Source organism: Cryptotermes secundus, unplaced genomic scaffold (genome assembly GCF_002891405.2).
Source record: "Cryptotermes secundus unplaced genomic scaffold, Csec_1.0 scaffold92, whole genome shotgun sequence".
In the NCBI taxonomy this organism is placed as follows: Eukaryota; Metazoa; Arthropoda; class Insecta; order Blattodea; family Kalotermitidae; genus Cryptotermes; species Cryptotermes secundus.
The window spans coordinates 3,226,400-3,245,015 of record NW_019728498.1 but is presented as its reverse complement, the minus strand read 5'-3'; the positions used below and the strand labels follow the sequence as shown (position 1 = coordinate 3,245,015).

Genomic DNA, 18,616 nt, shown 5'->3' with positions numbered 1-18,616 from the left:
AGTCTGAAACATTTAGCTAGGCCTGTGTGTATTACGATACTGTATATCATTTATAATATTATATATATACAGCACACACGACTTAACAATTATATTTTTAATACTATAGAATATATGTAATCGTCTGATTCACTGTGGCTGTCACACTGAATTTTATAAAATTTAAATTACGAAAATCATGTACGTAAGTACGTCACTGCGTATTCTCCTTAGCAACAGAAAGAAAAAGAATTGAACGCCTATAGTTGGTTCCGCTGTCTTTCAGATCCTACGTGTGCTTGCTAAGCCCTCACAATACCTACATTCAGAAATAATTGTGTTATTTCATGTTTACTATATCGAGAAATGGGTCAAATCAAAGATGCCTACTTTCATGAGGGTTATGTTTCTTGTTGTGCACGAAATTTTGTTAGATTTGAGGGTTTCTTAGAGCACACTACTGACATCTGAGATATGATGCAGTATAGTCTCGTAGAAGTTCATCGGCGTTTCTGAGGAATACACTGCCTCCATCTTCAGTGTCAAAATCAAGACGATGAAGCAATAAGCACGGAGTAAGCAGCTCTACTTCATGTAGAGTATATATCTGATCGCCACGAAGTAAACTTAAGTTTGTTTTACAAACTTTGGGCTCCAAATTCCAAATATCATTCAAATGCGGCTCATAGTTTCACATATGAAAAAGATCGACAGATACAACATCTTTATTACATATTAATTTTATGAATCTTATGCGAGGAACACATAAAATGATCTTAATGGTTAGGATAATAATTTGTTTCGTGGCTGAGTAATTGGCATTATACAGAGTCTGCATGCCATTTTATTTTGAAAGAAGAGGTACTCAGCGCGTCTTCTTAATTAAAAGTACACGTTCTTCCAGCCACTGTGAGTAGCAAACGTTTATCTGCTCCGATAAATCTCACGATTCAGTTCTCTGTCGGCGGAGGATTTGTGGCCGGGGTCCAGCTGAGATATCTCTCCACTTCTATTCTCACGTGTGCGTAATGAAGCCGAGGTCAAGGGGTATGCGGGTGACGTGAGGGTCAGGACATGTCAACACACCCTCCCTCAAGGGCGAAACAGACGAGCTGTTTCCACATTACACCCGTGTCATGCCATTATTCCACTAACGCCTGGTCTAAAACAAGACCGTCGAAGGCGCGTTACAGAAACACGGAACTTCCAGTCTCATCTGCAACTTCATGCTCCCATATTTGCTGAACTAGTTGTTTGGAGTCTTTAAAATAATTAATTATCTACCTAGTCCCTTTTGAGAGGCTGGTCAAGAAATTTATATTACAGAACCTAAAGCTTCACTACATACAAGACTTGGCCTAAAAGGCATAAAAACGTATTCATCACCGTGTCACACTATTATTTTAGTTTCGAAGCTATTTTGAAAACCTTCCAAAGAAGCGTTGCAAAAATGTGCCTACTCATTTAGACATACACCTCTCTCCGGCTGCTTCTCCATCTGTCCGTATGCAACAGCTCGAAAATCTGTGAATGAATTTTCATGAAATTTTATATTTCGAAGCTCTACTAAAACTTGTTGGAAAAATCCATTTTCGGTTAAAATCGGACAAGAATAACAGACACTCACAGAAGCGCTGCATCGGTTTCTGCACATATGATAATAATTGTAGAGAAAACAGAAAACATGTATTTTAAGCCTGATACACTTTTTCCGTTAGTTCTTCGGTTTTTTGGATAATTAAACGTTATTTGATGAGGTGACATCTAGAGAAGTCTACAGAGGAAGAGATACAGCAAACGCACCACCACTATTACGTTATGCTTATATTTCGTTAGTTGTTATATGTAAATACTACGAGAAAATAAGCCGGTCACGGTAGCCGAGCGGTCTAAGGCATGTACTGTCTTCGCTCGCTTGGAAACCGGGATCGTGGGTTCGAATCCCACTCAGGGCACGGATGTTTAGTTTGTGTGTGTGCTTTTTTCTGTGTTTGTGTACAGGTAGAGGCCTTGCGACGAGCTGCTCACCCGCCCAAGGAGTCCTACCGAATGTGTAAGATCTAGAAAAACCTAAGTGAACGGAGAAGTTCATGGAGGTAGGCCTAGGCCCACTGAGGCTGTAGTGCCAAGGGGAAAAAAAAATGAGAAAATAAGGTGACAGTTGAAACGGACGCGAATAGTGACCAGCTAGATATATGAAACTTGGTGTGGCCACGGGGAACGATTTTTTTTTCGTGGGTCGAGACTGAGTCCACTTCATACTGCAGCCACTCTTCGGCCTATTGTACTAGCTACAGTTGACAGATGATTATTGTGAAACAATCGGTGGAACGCGAATTGGCAGGGGAAACAGAAGTACTAGGCGAAAACCTCTCACAGTGCCACTTTGGCCACCATAAATCCCACATAACTTGACCCGGGCTCGAACCCGGGCCGCTGCTATGGGAAGCCGGCGACTAACAGCCTGAGGTATAGCACGACCCACGGGGTATGATACGCACATGAATTTTGTACGAATAAATTCGTTGGTTGGAAGAGTTTAGGAACACTACTTACAAAACCTCCAGCAAGAAAAGTATGGGTGAGATCCGACGCAAAGTGTTTGTTAACAAACTTACTCACTTACTTACTCATGGAGCTGAGCCCTTCTTGAGGAGCTGCCAATTCTGCAGCTACTCAAGAATTTCCCAGCCTTTTATGGAACCCGAAGGTTCATCACCGTGTTCACAAGAGCCCTCCACTGGTCCCTATCCTGAGCCAGATCTATCCAATCCATACCATCCCATCCTATCTCTCTAAGATCAGAGATATGGGCTCTACATGCAGTACGCATGAGTTAGATAAGAAACGCTTAAAATTGAGTCGATACTTTTAGTTGGTTATTTGGCGTTGATACTATACAGTGTCGGCGCTAGAATGAATATGGAGTGAGAACTGGCAGAGGAAACCGAAATAATGAGCGAAACCCCGCCCCGGTGGCACTTCGCCCAAAAGTGAGAAGGGAGAAACCAAGTCTGGTGACACAGGCATAGATAAAAGTATAATATTAAATGGCCATTTTCGTGGTATAAGAGACGATATACGTCAGAATAACCTACTTCAAGTTAACGGGAAAGGGCGCCATCTAGTGAATGGGTAAATGGTTCTTGATGTTTCATAAATTAGCTTCACAAAAGAATCCTACTTCATTGAGTGATTAATGTTCAATGCCGATGTTTACTTCGAGCATAATGGAGGTTGTGAATACCTAGCACTTTTGGTTCTTAAAATGATTTATCTTTCTTTGGCAATAAATTTTCCTTATAAAAAAATACAAACGTGTCGTAGAATGTAAAACGCCAACTATAAAGCATATTGTCGGATAATAGGACAGCGTATCGGTCAGTAGAGAGATTAAGAAATGATTGAAGCTTTACCTTCAATCCCCTATGCATCTTCATGGCCTGGTAAATAAGCAAATACAATTTTTTTTATCGTGTTTCACATATACATTTTATATATCAGCGCGTTTTAATAATAATGCAGTGAAATTTCATGAGAAAAATAGGAAAATATACTCCACGAATGCAGATCTTCAAAAATATGTTAACGTTTCCATATTGTCATCAGATCTCCTGTAAACCAACAGCTACGTCCGATGCCAGTAGGAAAACTGGTTCTTGTTCTCAGTAACGGTTACAGCAGCGCAATTCGGACTCTTGAGAGTTACGTGAAAATACTTATGTAAAAGGCAATTCAATGTGACGCAATTTGTTGAAATTACTCTGAGAAGTGACATCCTTTTCGTGCTTTTACAAGAAAATATAGTTAAATCTGAAGCGGTTAAAAGGTGAAATTCTCGAGAACTAGGTACAACTCTGAAGAAAGCAGTCTTCTGGGATGTGGCACCGTGTAGATGTGGTGTTAACTGACGTTTCGGAGGAACGTATCGCCTACATTTTCAGGGTCTCTTCGCTTGCGGATTTCTTATTTTTCCTTCTACCCTGAAAATGGATGCGATACGTTCCTCCGAAACGTCAGTTAACAGCACATATACACGGTACCACATCCCAGAAAACTGCTTTCTTCATAGTCACCGCCGTGAAAACCTCAAATCATACGTAGGTACAACTGGACTGAAAATCCTAGAAAAACTGAAACATAATGTTCTGGATGTGAAGCAAACAAGCAAACCCTTAAATGTAAGCCTATATACTTATCATGTTAAGCACTGTAAATTAATAGACAGGAAGAAGGAATCATCTGGAGTATAAGGCTCATGGTAGAAATAAACGTATTCATGCACTTCAATGGAACAGCAGGCTCTCGATCTTTTTCTTTCATAATATTTTTTCCACTCCTGTATTAGCTTGAAACAAGATGAAACTAAATCATTTGTACACCTTCTGACGTCAAAAATATTTAGGCGGAAAACAATACAACATTATGAGCCAGTTTATCTGCTTTATTCACCTCACGCTATTTTTCCGAATGTGCTTGGCACAGTACATACGTACATACAGTACATACATACGTTGATTTTATTACTAATTCTGTAGAGTAAAGTCTTTCTTGAAAAGTTAATAGTAGTTCAGCTTCTCAAGAAATTCCCCAAGTTTATGGGGCCCTAATATTCATTACCGTGATCTCAAGAGCCTGATGGCTATGCGTAATATTTCGTAAGCACAGGTTCTTTTCCGACAAGGTGTGTTAGCCCCCCCGCATAGCCCCAGGGTGGAGGACGGTCACTTGCTAGCTATTCGCTACCGCATATTCAATATATTCGGAGCTAACCTCATTATCTGCAGACTATCCATTCAACCTGCAGCTTACGGACATGTCATGCCGTAATGCCAAGCGACCCACTTAAGTCAAAACCGAAACTACCCCTCCCCCCCAAAAAAAAATTATATTTGCGAGCTCCTAGAAAGCATGGTCTTATTACTTCCCGTATAGGGATATATTTTTTTAATATTTCGTAACTCATAACCCGTTTTTCTCCTGTGTTTACGAATATTTGTACTCGTACATTCTGACTTCAGGGTTGATGGTGATGCTGGTAGCACTTTTGGAATCTTATATTATAAGCTACATTATAGGGCCAAAAACCAAACGTTTGCTCGTCACCTTGTTTCCCCTTAATAAAAGAAAAACATCAAACTTGGAAATGTGTTAATATTGGTGTTACAGTTATGACATGACGAAAAGTAATATGTAACTGTCGTATGTTTCATAGTAACATGTTCTGAAGGTCACAGAAACGACACGTGTGTTGTGAGTCCAGGAACTGAGAGACGATGAATGTTACTAACACAAACACCGCGAACTGATTCTCAGGTTTCAGTGCAGATTTTCCTACACGGGCCCCAAACGAATAAAGACAGAAATATATGTAAGAATAAGGAATAACAAGTAGAAAATAATAACAAATAAGAGGTAGAAGAATGATATAGAAATGAAAGTACTGAAAACAGGGAAAGAAGAGCAGAAGAAAGAAGAGTAATGTAAGAAACAGAAGGAAATTCCGCTTAATGTACACGTATACTCGCACTGATATCCTCTCATATTCAGTGTCACAGTAAAACGTATTGGAATTTGCATAACTTTTCGAGATAATGAGGTTCGGAACTCTTCACAATATTTGAACCTAATAATGTCCCTTTGAAACTTCACCTAATAAAAATACTGTAGTTTATAGACCCGTTGTTAACCGGTAACAGCGACCGTTTCTGGGCTACGGAAGGTAAACACATTCCCGTTGCTAGGCAGCAGATTCTAAATAATGCAACAGTTGGACTTTAGAAACCGGGATAGCACAGTCGGTATAGCGACTGGCTACGGGCTGGACGACTGAAGGATCGGAGTTCGAGTCGCGGTGGGTCAAGAATATTCTCTTCTCAACGTCGTCCAGACCGACTCTGGGGCCCACACAGCCTCCTATCCAATGGGTATTGCGGGCTCTTTTCCCGAGGCTAAAGAGGCAAGGGCATGAAACTGACAACTCCAGCTAGCGCTGAGGTGAAGAAAATATGGATCTGTACATCCACTCCACCATACGCCTTCATAGCGCAGTCCTTAATTAGTTAAGCACAAAGACAACTTTACCTTTTTACACTTGGACTACAATATTGGAAACGGGATGTTTCTACGTGAGCCGCGCCGAAAGGTTATCTTGAAGACAACTGGGTCGACCCAGACAGTTGTCAGTTGATAGTCAGTCCTGTATGGGGAATCTCTGAAGAGAGGACTCAAGCCGGAAGCAGAGTCAGAGCCAGTGTTGGAACCGTTGTTAGGTAACGTCTAGTAACAGACTGAGAACACTAGACTGTGTGCTGTAGTGGACTGTAAATTGTACAAATAGCGATAGTGTTATAGTTATTTGTAGTTACGACCTGTAAGTTGTCAATAAATCTATTCACCAATCCAAACCCCGCCTATAGTCACACTATTACACGTGACAATACATTGAGACATAATTTGTCCTCTGACGTACGAAGGTTAATCTACGTCCAAACTTTAACACACGTTCTTAATGATATCCGCTAGTTAAACCTCATAGTTGCATACATAGGAGTACACGAGTTACTTATTGTGTTTTCGCATTGGAAGCCGTGAGTATGCTTGTTATGGAGAAAGTTCGTGAAGTGGTGTTTGTGAGGTTACAACACAAGCGTTTATGATTATCTGAGAGACCGAATGAGAACCGTGACTTGACGCACAAACAAAACACACATAACATATGTGTGTATGTTGTGTTTGTTACCCGTATCGCAGATTAAATGCAGAAATTGGATATTAAACTGGTGTCATATTGACTATTGAAACTATGCAATTGTTCCTAATTTAGAATATTCAATAACTTCGTCCTGTATTTGTGGCTTCTTATCCCTCTAAAGAATACTAGTATTTGTGCCACCTGAATTAGCCTCATAAACTCGGCAAATTTATCGAAAGGGAGGAGCGAGTGACAAGTTCTCTTCAAAGGAGCATCTGTTTCTTTTAATACTATTATTCACATAGGTTGTGTGCTTCAAAGGATTAATCGCGTAACACTGCATGACAGTTAACCGTTAAGATTGTGCATAAAGGCACTTCAGTATAGAGACTGTGTTAATATCCTGAGCCTGCAATTCAATAAAATAGCCAAAAAAGACACTAATTTATAATATCGCAAAAGGATGCTAAAATATAAAATTGTGAGTTATCATTTCATATTTTGAAACTGAAATCTACTGACTTATTTAGCTAATTCGCCCTTAAATTTATAATATGATTATACGTTGATGATCTACGCACAATAACTACAAGCAATGAAATTAGGTACTTGTAGCTTATGGACGGTAAAAAAAAGGTGAGGTTATGCCTGAAACAGGCCGTAGAGGCCCTTAGGGTTGTGAGACGTCGAGGTTCCTATATATTCTAGACGACTGGCTCACAGCTGGCGGTGAGGTTGTCAGCCTTATGCGCCCACCGCTCTTTATCCCCCAGGAAGATTCCTGATACTCATTTCTGTTAGAGGCTGAGTAGACCCCAGGGTCATAGTGCGGCTGGAGGATTAGGTAAGGTAAGGTAAGGTAAAGTTATCTCTGTGCTTAACTAATTAAGCACTACGCCATGAAGGTGTATGGGGGAGTGGATGTATAGTTCCATATTCTCTAGACCTCGGCTCTAGCTGGAGGCGAATGATCAGCTTCACGTCTCGGCCGCTTTCCCCCCAGGGAGAGAGCCCACGGTATCCATTGTATAGGAGGTTACGTGGACCCCAGAGCGGGTCTGGACGACGTGGAAAAGAGAATATTTTTGACCTTACCTGGACTCGAGTTCCTACCCTTCGGTCGTCCAGCCCAGAGTCAGTCACTATACCGACTGCGCTATGGAAGGATTAGGTAAAATAAAAATTCTAGTGACCTCATCGCTAATCGAATCCGCAACTTTCGGGCTAGTAGCATAGTGCGTCACCTGACTACACTACGGGGTGGCCCAGCTTACAGATGGAGTGAAGCGAATTCCACTGTAATTACTTATGCAAGCCGGATGAATGTAACATTCATATGGGTGGGGGGGTTAGTAAGAAGATATTTCCTACGACAAATTATGCTGAACATTTTCCCTAAATTAGCAACTGCTCCTTCTAATAAAATATGTTATTAATCGCCGTTTCCCTCAGATCTAATTTACGAAGGTGGATATAAGCAAATGAATGCAAATTTTAAACATGCAGGACAACAGCTGAATTATTTTGACTCTTACTGATTTACTTGCAATGTTAGGCTGTTCATAATTTAATTCACGAATCCTGTGGTCTTCCTAAATTCCCAGAAACATAAACCCTTCACGTGGCTGTCATTAATAACTAGCATTTAAATGTCTTACTGCCAGAATAACAAAATGTTAGAACTACATGTTCTCGGCTGTTGCAACGGAAACTTGAGGTAGCCCATATTTACCGTGACTGTCGATAACTGAAACACAGGTTGTTAAACATACAAACACTTATCTTCCAGGTGTGTTCTGAGATGTGAGGCCCTCCATAGCAGGACAAGTGGGATTTGTGGTGGACAAAGTCGCACTGGGTCAGGTTATCTACGAGTATTTCCGTTTCCCCTGTCAATTCTCATTCCATCAACTACTCCATATTCATTAATCATCTTGTCATCAAATGCTACGCAGTGTAGATCCTGATAGCGTCTTTAAATACCCATTTAAAAATATCAGGACTGTACGTTAAAATCAGCGTATCAACACAACTTAGCAGCCTTATTTGCCGCTATATTTGTATTGCTGAAATTTACCGGTTAATTCAAAATGAAGCGAACATATTAGGATAATAATAATGCAGTGATGCCACATATATCAATATGTAGCTATCAATATGTAGCACATGTTATCTAATAGGAACCCGAAACGTGATTCTCTTATCGCCCGGTAGAAGCGTGCGTGATGTGAAAATGGCGTCAGCACAAGACAAATCATTCTGTATCATTCGGTATGCGAAAATGAATTCTATTATAAGTAAACATTACCAAAGGGTCAACCACAAAGAAAGGGGATTTACGTGTGGTGTAAAGCAGTTGGAAACCAAAGAATTCGTCTGCACGGGAAAAGTTCTCGCCCCTCCGTGTGACACACGAAACCGTGCAGCGCACGTGTGTATGTGTGGCACGCTGAATATGCGGCTTATCCCTTAGCTTCATGAAGACTCTGGATTCTGCTGATTTCATCTTACAACAAGATGGCGCTTTTGCTCACTTCCAACAAAATGGCGGTCATCACAATGGCTTTGCCGTGGAAACGGAGAAAAAGAAACATGATACTCCTACCCCCACAAGTCTTACATCTGGCAACATGCGATTTTGTTTTTGTGAGGTTATGTAAAGGATACTCTGTATTGCAACTGCCAACAGACATTGCGGACCTGAATCGTCAGGGTCGCTGAAGCAATGGCGTCGATTGACAGAGACATGCTGGATCTACATCTGCCGTTGTCCCTCGGGGGACTGACACTGATTGTCTGTAAAGTTTGTTAGTCCAGGAGAGAGACAATCACACCGACGGAACGGCGGCAGGAAGACGGGGCACTCCCATGTAAGATGCAACATAACACAAAATAGTTCCACCACAGTCGCACAAACCATCGTGAAAAAAATAATAGAATATACTAGTATCATCACGCAGATCACCACACAATATTATACACTAAGAAATTAAAAAGAACAATGACGACACTCAAGAAAGTCTCATGCTATACAACACGCATCATTTTTACGCAATGACAAAAGTAAACAGAAGAGTTTAAACTTTAAATTCAAAGTTTTAAATGCGATGGTAATTTGAATTTGAATTTTAAAAGGGATAACACGACGATTATTTGCCTTTAAAGTTGCCCCAAACTATACGACATACACCATCACGTCATAGAAAATATTCAGAAGAATTACAGATATTAAGTTTTATGTTAATTGCGATTTTATTTTAACGAAATATATATATTTTATTATTTAAATTTAACAATTAAAATTCTACGCAAACCGAATGGAAAATTTATAAGTCAGTGATCTGGATCAGTATCGGAAAACGACCCAATAACGATTGACATATTAAAATAATTACTGCCTGATGATGGACCAGCAGAGTCGAAATATGCAGCAATACTTCCACAAAATAAACGATTTGTTTTGATTTTTTATTATAGAGTTTTTGTGTTGACTGATACATTAAGAATACCGTCTTGGAGAGATTCTCTCAGTCCGTATGCGTTACGTCACGTTGATGGTTTAATTTCTACCATTTTTAAAGTGTTTACCTCTTTCTTAATCGTTCTATACATTTTAAAACATCAAAATTGGGGAGATGGATACGCTCACGTTATGACCAAATTTTATGGATATGCAGCTGCTTTGAAAGTTATACAATTATGCCAGACGCTTAATTTCCTTAAAAAAAATAAGTAGACTAACTTAAGTTAGATCTCCTACTCCTTAGAATAACATATTTCTTTTTGATTTTAATAAATATGGCAATATAAAAGTCACTATTTAAAGAAAATGACCTAAGTTAAAATAAGGAACTGGTATAACTCGAGATAGGGCAACCAAAACACGTGAAAATTGGGGACAGGTGGACATGATGTATGCTCGTTACCCAGGTACTGCATGTACAGTGCTTACACAGGCAAGTAGATGACACGCCTGCTTGGCAGACAAGCCGTTGGTATGGAAATTCTACTGGTGACATCCAAAGAAAACCCCACCAAAATCAAAACTGCAGCGACAGGGAAACTTACAGCTTGATCCTAATTTCCACTCTCTTTGCAAAACTAATACTGTAGTTTCTGAGATCTGCCTGTTTAAAGATTGGCCTTCTTGAACAGTAAGAACTGAAGAAATTCACGGTAACTTCACCAAAGATTATGTGTTCCCGAGATACTCTACTCTTAGTTGATGACTTCTGGGATATACAGACGTCAAATGTGTTACCTTGGTATTAATCTGCCCCGTGAAATGCATCGACATGCTTCACTTATAGACTACAACGTCTGTGAATGCTAGAAGGAGACTATCGTGGCCTAATTTGAGGTACGATCTCGAAGTTTTACTCTAGGGACTGAGGAAAATGCAACAAATCTCAGGAAGCACAGCCGGTCTGCAAGCCGAGATGCGAAATCGGATGCTTAAAATAGGAAGACGAAGTCCTACACACTTGATCTCGTCATTCGATGTTCTCAGTTAGCAAAGCAACTAACGTCCCTGCCAGAATGGCCAGTTCACCGATAACAAATCAGAATCTACGAGCTTGATATAAACACATTCACTAAGGAATATTAAGAGACCTTCATTATTTCACATGTTTCAGTTCTCCGACTTTACTGCGAATTTTCAAATAATCCGGACATTAATCTTTAAAAATTGCTTAACTGTAAATTCAATATACAGCGCTGTTTCATCAGAACTGTTTTGCTATGAAGAACAGTGAAGGCACATTCGAAAAGACGGGTTGGACGTAGAAGCATCGGTTAAAATTCAGTTGTAATTAAAATTACGTTTTAATATGTAATAGAAAACTGTAACTGTGGAAATGTATTTTAATTTTATTATTACATCTCTGGTATTCCAAGAGTTTTTTTCCTGTCGACATAAATACGACACGAGTACATATACATGGTGTGTCAAACAATTCTTATTCAACTTTACGTAAGCTTAACAATCTCCAACTTAATGAGTTTTAAAATTACTACCGACTGACGCCGTTTACTATAGAATATAGGCAGTGTTTGTAGCAAAAGTGTGCAGCAGGAATCACACTGCCCTTTTCCTAATATGCACTAGATAAACGCGCATAGGCCTATCACAATGGGCGTGTGGTCTAAGGCATGCACCGTCTTCGCCCCCTCGAACACTGGAATCGTGGGTTCGAATCCCACGCGAGGCATGGATATCTGTGTACCTTTATTCTGATTGTGTTTTTCTATGTGTAGGTAGAGGCGTTGCGACGGGCTGAACCCCCGTCCAAAGAATCCTACTGACTGTGTATAGATTATGAAATTAAAAGGGTGGCCCAGGTCCACAAGGGCTGTAGAGTCATAGAAAGACAGATACAGAGATAGTTTGCGTTCTACTTTAATCAGGAGAGCGGGTACTTATTAAGTACGATCCACAAAGTAAATTCTACGATGACGTCTGTGACAAATTTTAAAGGCGTATTTAAAATTACCCAACATTTCCTTAAAGATAGTAAAAAAATAATACAAATACAGAATTGTCAATCTTACTGAACAGGAATTCACTACAAGTAATTTTGAATGTACATACGGTACATATTCATGTGCTCAGTGAACGCTTACTGTTCTTGTAACTTATGCATTTACATTAATCAAGGAGACGCATCATTTCGTGCTTTGTACATTGCTCACAATAAACAGCCGACTCCACCATAGTGAATTCTGAGAGAAACAGGACTGCGAGAACAATACACATAATCTGTGTCTGCCGGATAACAAATAGGCGCTCCCAAATTAAGTTATTATTTATTCTGGCTTACTTAACAAAACCGTCAGAAGAGAATCTCCTTCCATTGCATAAGGTCAGATGGCAAAATAAATTAATCATAAATTGAAAAGGCTATGAAATGAAGCGGTTGTAGAGCATTTCTCACGGTCTCTTCGCTTGCAGATTTCTTATATTTTTTCTTCTACCCTGAAGATGGAGGAGATACGTTCCTCCGAAACGTCGGTTAACACCATATATACACGATGCCGAATCCCAGAAGACTGCTTTCTTCATAATTTATTCATTTCCAAAATGCTGTTCGTTATAAAGACCTATGAGAATGAGTGTAACTTAGAAAACTACGTATACCCATTTACCTTGTTTACGTTGGATTCCTTTGTTGTTTTCTTTTCGGGTATAAATTGTAAACATAACTGAAATTCCGCGACAGCTTAACGGGACTATATATAAAATCCGACTTTAGAAATGCGTATATACCACTATATTTTATAGTGGAATACAATTTCACACTCTTGTTTAAATTACAATCAGGGAAGATGCAGTTGTTTTATGTTCACACATGCACGATGGGAAGTATTATTCTATTTCCACCAACTTTAATATATTATTTTACAGTACCTTGGTTCTTCATTCCCTTCAGTGTGAAGTTGACATAACCCACAATCACCTGTCTCACATAATAACAAGTAACAGACAATAACATCAGCATGCACTTGTCAACACGCAGTTAATATCATTTATTTTTCAGTTCTGATTTGTCAGCGAGACCACAACAACTGCACTAACACTAATATTAGTGCAGTAGACTCTCCGTGACAACAGTGACAAACGCACTAACCGAACTACGAATCAGACACAACACGCATGCTTCCGGAGTCACAGTACGGTTGTGTTTCTTCCATAGAGCAACGCCAGAAGTACAAGGTGTATAAAAATCTACTTACCGCTTTAATTTTCAGTTGGAGTATAAAGTATCAGAATGAGTAAATTTCCTTTGTAATTCTTGCAATATCGCTCAGTCTGGGTTAACAATCCTGCTCCTTAATCTGACTTTCCCGATTCAAATCTCGGCCCAGAGACCGGCTATACTGATAAGAGATTTTCTTAGTTTTCCTCAGTTCTTCCAGGAAAACGCCGGGCCTCAAAAATTTCCTTCCATGTCCTTTTACTTCAATATACATTAATTATCCTGTGTCACCTGAGTTACTGACAGAGTTGAACAACCACAAATAAATAAAACAAATATAAATGACTGCGAATTTATTAGACTGAAATCGAAATTGTTATAGTATTCAGTTCGTAACTTCATTTGTAAATAAGAAATTAAGGAATAAACAATATATAGAAAAATTGAATCACGGATTCGAATCCCTGTAGTGACACGGACGTTCGAGTTTTTCTGTGTTGTTCTCTTACTGACTTCCACCGAATAATCTTGAAAACTCACCAATTCTGGAGGAAGCAGCTGCAATAAAATCACATGCTTCATGCAATAATTTCCCAAACGTGGCGTCCAAATGTAAGGTTAAGAGCTAAATAACTTTCTTATTTCAATATTGATTAGCTAATGAAGGGGCCTTGCCCTAACCCAAAAACTGCCGCAAGCAACAGTATACAGTATGCTGGATAGTACATAACTTTACGGTCAAAGGCAAAGTTGTCCCTATGCTTAACTAATTAATCACTACGCCATGAAGGCGTACGGGGGAGTGGATGTGTAGATCCACATTTGCTTGACCTCGGCACTAGTTGGAGGCGAGTGGTCAGCTTCACGAACCAACCACTTTAGCCTCGGGGAAAGAGCCTCCGGTACCCATTGGGTAGGAAGTTGGGTGAACACCAGAGCCGGTCTGGACGACGTGGAGAAAATTCTTGGCCCTAACGGGACTCGAATTCCGACCCCTCAGTCGTCCAGCCCGTAGCCAGTCGCTTTTCCGGCTACGCTGTCCCGGCTCACACACAACTTTAAGGTAGTAAATATTAAATAATTATTTTGGTAATAATCTACGATGGCCATTACTAGAAGCACCGTGCCAATTTTCAAGCCTGCTTATGTTTGTCCGCGGCATGTCTTACACTGACCTCCTTTCTATCCTATAATTTGTGATAAAATTAAAGCCTCTGGAAGCTCGGAATATATCAAAGCGTCATTTCCATTTAGCAGTTACGAGATCTTCATTACGTATCACATTCGAACCGCCGGCAATAAAGAACCTAAGCACTTGCTGCCATTACAAACTGGATGATTTACAATGTTAAATTTTAAACCAGTTTCTTGACGTTCTAGATACTAAGAACAACGCCCATAAAAATAATTCTAGCGTTAGCTCAATTAAGAAGCCAACATATTTCAGATAGTTAATGGCTGTCGTAATTTTCATGCCTCTAACCCCTGTTACGTGTATAGAAAGAAGTGTGGGTACAAAATGGTAGTTGAATACGTTCAGTAATCTGATTTGTGTTGTTTAATAACGCATTGCAGTGCAGTAACTTTTCAACAATTTATAGTCAATTAATAGTGTCGCATTTGGAAATGTTAAGGCCTCTAAAACATTACGCCTACAGCGTTTCTTTCGAATTTCCTGTATGAACCAATGCTTTAAAGATAACTCATTTTCTTTTATAAGATTACATCCTTTCTGTGTATATGACTCAAGGTTTCTGGGGTTAACTGCCAGACAGACTACATCAAAAACTTTATGGTACGTCATATCTTGAGCAATCAACCTTCCGGAAGAATATTCCTGAGTATCCATCGAGATCTCCGGCACAGCGAATTTGCTTCCAATCGTACCTTGATAACAGAGTCTTTCGAATGATGACGTCACAATGACGCACCCTCAAAGATTTTTCAGACATAGCATCTAGACTGTATGGTATTCTTAATATGTCAGTCAACACAATTCTATAATAAACAAATCAATACCATTGTATTTTCTTTTTCGCTGGCTCTACAGCCCCCTTGGGGCCCTGGCCTCTGATTTTTGGTTTCATGATCATTTTACAGACGAGTGGGAGAGTGACGAGGTCGTCGCAAGGTCTCTGTCTGAACACAGGACAGCAAAAACACGGAATAAACACATACAAAATATCCATGCCTTGTGTAGGATTCGAACCCACGATCCCGGCTTCCGAGCGAGTGAAGACAGTATATGCCTCAGACCGCTCGGCTACCACTGTATTAGTATTCGTTTATTGTGTAGAATTGTGTTGGCTGATATATTAGGATGTAAACACCTGCGTCACTATCTAATAATATCTAATATCAAAGATATTATGGATACAGAATGAGAAACTAGTTAACTCCGTAAGACGTATTCCTTCTCGAGAACCTGGTAAAGTCTAAGCAGTTTAAGAAATACTGTTGCTTTTATGGAAACCGAAGTTTCTTTATCACATTCAGAACAGCCTGCCATCACGCAAGTTGGATCAAACGGTAGCGCTTCTCACTGGTATTCGGGAGATCATCGGTTCAAATATCGACCAGGATAACAATTTTCTTGAAGAAAGTCGTCTTCTGGGATCTGGCGCCGTGTATTCTTGGTTTTAACCGACGTTTCGGAGGAACATATCGCCTCCATCTTCAGGGTAGTTGAGTTTCGTGCGAATACAGATAGCTTTAGCTGCAGCTACTCAACTACCCTGAAGATGGAGGCGATATGTTCCTCCGAAACGTCGGTTAAAACCAAGAATACACGGCGCCAGATCCCAACGACTTTCTTCATAGTCATCGCCGTGAAAACCTCAAAACTTACAACAATTTTCTTGATTGTAAATGTTCGTGGTTTTCCTCGCCTCATCCAGGCAAGTCGGAATAACAGCTCTAATCAGGCCACTACTGCTTCCTTCCCTGCCCATTCCGATTCATTATTCATCAATAATCCTATCATTCGACAATAGAGAACCCTAGTTAATGGCAATGACCTTAAACACATCACTAAATAGTAAACAAAACAAGACCACACTGTTGGTCCCAAAGCGAACACAGTAAACGTTGTCTAGCATTGCATATATGGAGTATGTTGTCCTCTCGAGTATGAATAACCTGCAGCACCATCAATATAGTTATTAACAGTACATTGTCAGCGGCCTCCGTAATCTAGAGGTAACGTTCCCACCTCATGACTCGTAGTACGCGGGTTCAAATGCCCGGCGGAGGTCGTCGAATTTTTAAGGGCGGAAAAATTCAGGGAACAAGTCCTCCGGGAGAGACTTTAAGCCGTGGGTCCCGTGTCGTAGCTTTACGGCACGTATAAGAACCTCATGTCTCCAAAGGAGGCCACTGAGCAAAATTACAGACGTGTCCCGCCCAACAGTAGTCTCTAATACCTCTGGTAGATGGGGGAAGCATTATAGATACCACTCAGCCAGTAGAGACCGATCTCGCTGGCTGGACGGGACTGATGGTAAGCACCAGTATCGGTAGGATATAGAGACTGGTAGAATATCATAGAGGGAAGCACAATGGACCAAGACAGGTCTAAGTGCATGGGGAAACCCACCCTCTCCAATAACTAACTAACAGTATATTGTCACTTTCTATGGACTGACTATAAGCGGATTTTGGATTCGTAATTGGATTTATTACACACTTATGCACATAACTCGTAACTAGTACAAGTAACTGTAGCGCCATTGTTAAATCACACATTGCAATTCGCTACAGCACATATTACAGTCATCTCAGTCTGCTGTGTCTTCACCACTTCTCTGGTAACGGCATCCAACGGCTTCCAACTACAGTGAACAATCCACAAAAACACAACAATATTCTTTGTTCCAAAAGGTTCTCTAAAACGAATAATATGAATCTTAATTTAGAATTGGAGGTCATCTTAGTTCTTCCCAAACTTATTTTTTAATAGCTGCATTAAGGCTGCTCATTAAAATGAAATGCAATAAAAAAACAAACAAACTCCGCGATTTTAGTCCGCAAGCGAACTATACCGACCGAGCGACCGCCGCTTGTCAGCGAAGTTTAGTGCAAACTTTTGCGGATAGGTTTCGCGTGGTCATCGTTAATTTCGGTTTTCTAAACCGGAGCCGTTATTTCCTAGAAATAGATCCTCATTTATCATCACGAGGCTGTGTGCACCCCGTTCCAGACCAACTACTTCTCAGAAAAAAAAAAAAATCTGGTAGCTCCGGGAATCGAAGCCGGACCTCTGGATCTGTAGCCAGGAATGCTGACCACTAGACCACAGAAGTTCAAAATTGCTGTTGAGATGCTGACAGTTACTCTGTTGGCCTACAAATTCCCAGCCTCTTAGGTATCCGAGGGTGAATTGACGTGTTGAGGTAATCTCACTCTACCGATGTACTATACACTATTGCCCCGTAAGGGTAGGCGCGGGCTCAAGAGTCGGACGCACCTACCGTCAACTCGGCCCACATAGTTTCATTTCATAGAAGAGATATCTAGAAAAGTGACTGTACTACGTACAATACGTTGTACTTCTTCAGCAGTTTGCCTCCTCAGGATAAGAATATAAACCACACTCAATGAACAGGAATCACAAAAGAACCATTTATACTACAGAATCTTTACAAACACAACATGGCACCCTCAGATGCTAAAAGTTGCAGTCGCTACAGAAAACGTTTAGGCTACCTATACATAAAACAATTCCATAAAGAAACAAACAATAGAATTACAGCCTAAAATGTGTCATATTTTCCGGCAAAAACTCATAAATAATTAAATAGTACGGTATCTAATTCGAACAAAACACATATTACAGCTTGTAAACATACAAAGAAATGTTTATATATCCTTCAATATGTAAAATCAATGGTTTTCCTACACAAAAGTTCCAGCTCTATAGTGGATAATCAGTTGTACGTACAAACTAGCAGTAGGACTAACAGGCATATCTGCATTGAACACATTTGTAACTTTGATTTAAACATTAGATGACTAACAAAAGATAGGTAACTCAGCAGTGGGTTATACTATTAATAATACGCTTTCCAAAGACGTCCTACCGCTCAGTACAACCTCTAGGTTGAAATAATACACCTGTTATATAGACGGCTATTAGTCATCCGCGGTACATAGAATCTGCGTTGAAAGAAAAATGTTCCTCTGTTCTTGTCGCCATTTTTATGCAGATAGCTATCAATCTGTATCGACCTAATTCTAAAGGCGAAGC

At 40.0% G+C, this 18,616-nt stretch overlaps 1 long non-coding RNA gene across 1 annotated transcript in view; it reads right to left on the bottom strand.

The window, feature by feature from the left end:
• Window positions 1-13,288, bottom strand: part of LOC117282370 — a 160,821-nt gene extending 147,533 nt beyond the window's left edge. Inside the window, exon 1 of the long non-coding RNA XR_004513099.1 lies at window positions 13,083-13,288. This is a non-coding gene — a long non-coding RNA (uncharacterized LOC117282370). The remainder of the gene's footprint in view (window positions 1-13,082) is intronic.
• Window positions 13,289-18,616: the final 5,328 nt, after the last annotated feature.